Source organism: Limulus polyphemus, unplaced genomic scaffold (genome assembly GCF_000517525.1).
Source record: "Limulus polyphemus unplaced genomic scaffold, Limulus_polyphemus-2.1.2 Scaffold5723, whole genome shotgun sequence".
Classification (NCBI taxonomy): domain Eukaryota; kingdom Metazoa; phylum Arthropoda; class Merostomata; order Xiphosura; family Limulidae; genus Limulus; species Limulus polyphemus.
Window position 1 is genome coordinate 1 of NW_013671333.1, and position 3,659 is coordinate 3,659.

Here is a 3,659-nt window from a genome sequence, read left to right on the forward strand (position 1 = left end):
AGCTTTGTGCTTAATTACAAACAAACAGTTTTAAAAATAAGATTATTCAAACAAAATCCGAACATATAAAAGGCCATGACGTCTCCTTAAAAAATAAACTCCACCTTTTGGATTCTTTTTACTCTGGGTAAGCGAAAGTTCAATTTTTTTTTTTTATTTACACGGGACGTAATATTTTCCGTTAATGGTATAATGTCTCAATTTTTAGTTTTCCGACGAAATAAGCACTATTCGATAGTTTTCTATTAATTTTGCGTCAAAAAAACAGATTTTCCATTTTCCAAAAAAAAATCATAATTTCACCGAAAAGCCAAAGGCTATAGCCCATGTGTTTGCACAATTTTTAAAAACTTGTTTTTCCTCATATTTCAATAGAAAGATGCCCTTGATGTAAGACTTTGAAAATGGATATCCTTTCATGAAAATTCACAATAGTTATTTCATAATCTGTTAACAAAATTTCGGTTAACTTTGATTTCACTGTTTTTTGTCTTATGTTATGTTGTAAACAAAGAATAGTTTTAAAATAAGATTATTCAAACAAAATATTGTTACGTCTCTGGTCGTTACTTAATTTCCCGTATAATTTCTTTTCGATGAAACTTTAGCGACACAAATCCTTTCTTAAATAAAACTAGTTTATTCTTTCTCAATTCAACTTTGCAATACACTTGATTTCCACAGTCAATTTAACTTAACTAATTTTATAAAACACGTTATAATTCACAGGGATCGATTCACGCGCTTACTTACTACCGCGCTTGACTCTATTGTCCGTCTCTGTCTGTCTGCAATTCAATCCCGATTAATTGTCTGGCGCACTTATATACAAGAATAGAGGGCGTCTAGCAAATACTGGATTATTCGTGATGTTCCACGATCTTTCTAGAACGTGTTACCAGTGTCACGTGACTTTCGCTGTCGTAACAATACCAACAGCTAAGAGGCCATGACATCTTCTTAGAAAATAAACACCACTTTTTGGATTCTTTTTACTCTGGGTTAGCAAAAGTTAATTTTTTTTAGCTTTTCACGGATACAATATTTTTCGTTAATGCTATAATGTCTCTATTTGAAGTTTTCTGACGAAATAAGCACTATCCGATATTTTTCTATTAATTTTGCGTCAAAAAGCAGCTTTTTCCATTTTTCAATAAAAATTATATTTTTACCGAAAAGCCAAGGTTATAGTTCATGTTTTTGCCCAAATTTTGAAAAAAAAATTTTCCTCATATTTCAATAGAAAGATGCTGTTGCGTCAGCGAGGTCACGTGACTATATCACGCCACTCCTTCTCTCGAACTTTCGGGAATTGTCGGGAGATTACTAGATATAGGGTAGTCTGGTATATATAAGATGGTCACAACGTGACGGAACAATGTGTGTAGGTAATGAGTAATTGAACTGCAGTCAGAGAGAGACGTATTGTTGAAGTCGAGCTCGTTAGACGTGGATTATAGTTTGTTATAGCGCGACTGTTGAAGTTGAGTGTATCATAAAGTTGTATTTGGAAAGAATAAACCAGTTTTATTTAAGAAAGGACTTGTGTCGCTAAAGTTTCGTCGGAACGAATTTACGGAAAATTAACTAATGACTGGAGGCGTAACAGTACGTACGTTGGAGAAAGTTTCAAATGGAGAAATTATGGTTTGTCTGAGCAGTTACGATTTTATAGTGGGTCATTTACGTTTAATTTTGTAGGTACTGGAGGGGTGGTGGATAAAATAGAGAAGATTAATAGAGAAAATGTGTCACCTGTGTAACACTAGGGGAAATTCAGGATTTATTTAAATATTGCCTTACAGAGGTAAGAATTTAAAACTTATGTACTATTAACATATGGATTATTAGCTAAGATTTTATGTTATACTAATTGATATAACATAACCAAAAAGTATATTATAATATTTAGAATATAACCACACACCTGCTGAGCTACATCACATAAAGGTAGGGAAGGAACGTTGCCAGTCCTCGAGTGTTTTCTCGCACTGTGGGGTCGGTGTGAGTGCTCATTGTAATGGGTGTGTTTATCGCAAAGTTTCGTTGCAACCCTTCAATAATGAGTATCAAACGTAGTGCTAGTAGCAGTGAACGTGATGAGGTAAGAAAAAGTGCAAAGTATTATGCTCAATGTAAAAATGGAAGTAATAAAGCGCAATAGAAATGGTGAACGTGAGGTGCTTTCAACTGAGTGAAAATATGTCAATTCATCCAAACTAGTCCTTCACTTCTCCACTGGAATGAGCCGTGTATTATAAGTGAAATTGACGCTTTTCTGTTCAGAACAGAATGTTATACAATAAGTCAGTTAATAGATACAAACCTTCGCTTTCTATTGGTTATAGGTAATATACAATTAAACGTAAGAGAGAACTATTAACTAATCCTGAAATGGAGGATGTAAAGGTGGGTGTGGAAGGAGAGGTCTGATTTTCTATTTGATAGCTCTGTAACCAAACAAAATTGAAGGCTATCAAGGAACCTTGTACCGGAACTTGAAAAAACACAGAATTCCTACGATTAACATTAATATGTTGTGTTATAATGGCACCTCTTCTCTGCTTTCCGGATAAAGAAAAACAAACTTTGTTAATCTCCCAACCCAAAAGAGAAAAAAAGAAGTATATTAATAATTAAGCCAAAAACCGTTAACTTTTGTTAAGCCTAAAAGTGAAGCCTTTTATATTTTATATCTCTAATGAGTTCAATGATTTCATGAGGAAAGAGGCATTAGATTATGGTTCTGTTAATTGTCTGCAACCGCAAGGCAGGGATAGAGTATGTTGCACTTTTACATCTTATAATGTTACAGTTTCAGCTTTAAGTCGAGGAGAAATTCATGACAAAAGTGAATTTCGAAAATTCAAATCAGCCGGGAACAACCCGATATGGATTAGGGTTAGACTGATACCTCATGAAGTTCTTGATAAGTTTTTGCAAGTTCGTTAATGATATATAGCAAAGTTCACCAAGGTTTCAGATAACTCTATCAAGACTCTAAAGTTCATACTAGAGCTCGAATGGTTAAGATAAACATGTTTCAACTTATCCCTAATTTTGTACAGGTTGGACAATTTTGGACAATGGTTAATTATACGGGGATGGCCAAACAGTGCGCGAAGTGTCGAAAGGAAGGGCACTTTGCCCCAGAATGCACAAATGTGCTGTGTAACACATGTGACGAAGTAGGTCACACGTCGCAAAACTGCGTTAAGGGCTGTAAAGCAGTGCAGAGAGGCTCAAGCCTTCCGTACTTGTAATGTCAAAACTTTTGCATCTGTTATAGAATCCAGTACTACTCAGGAAGTGTCCGTAGAAGATAAAGTGGAAACTGTAGTTCAAAACCTAGTTGATAAAATGGTCGAAGAGGAGAAGAAACAGGCAGAACAGGAGAACAAGTGGAGCGAACCTGAGATCAACGAAGACGAGAGACAACAAAGTGGCAGAGCCCCTCAGTGGCACAGCGGTATGTCTGTGGACTTACAACGCTAGAAACCGGGTTTCGATACAGATAGCCCATTGTGTAGCTTTGTGCTTAGCTTCAAACAACAACAAAACAAGATCAGGAAAAAGCTTTTGATAAAATTAATCAAGAATTTTTATTTTATATTCTAAATAAATACGGATTTTATAAAAAGGATTAAAATAATTTATCT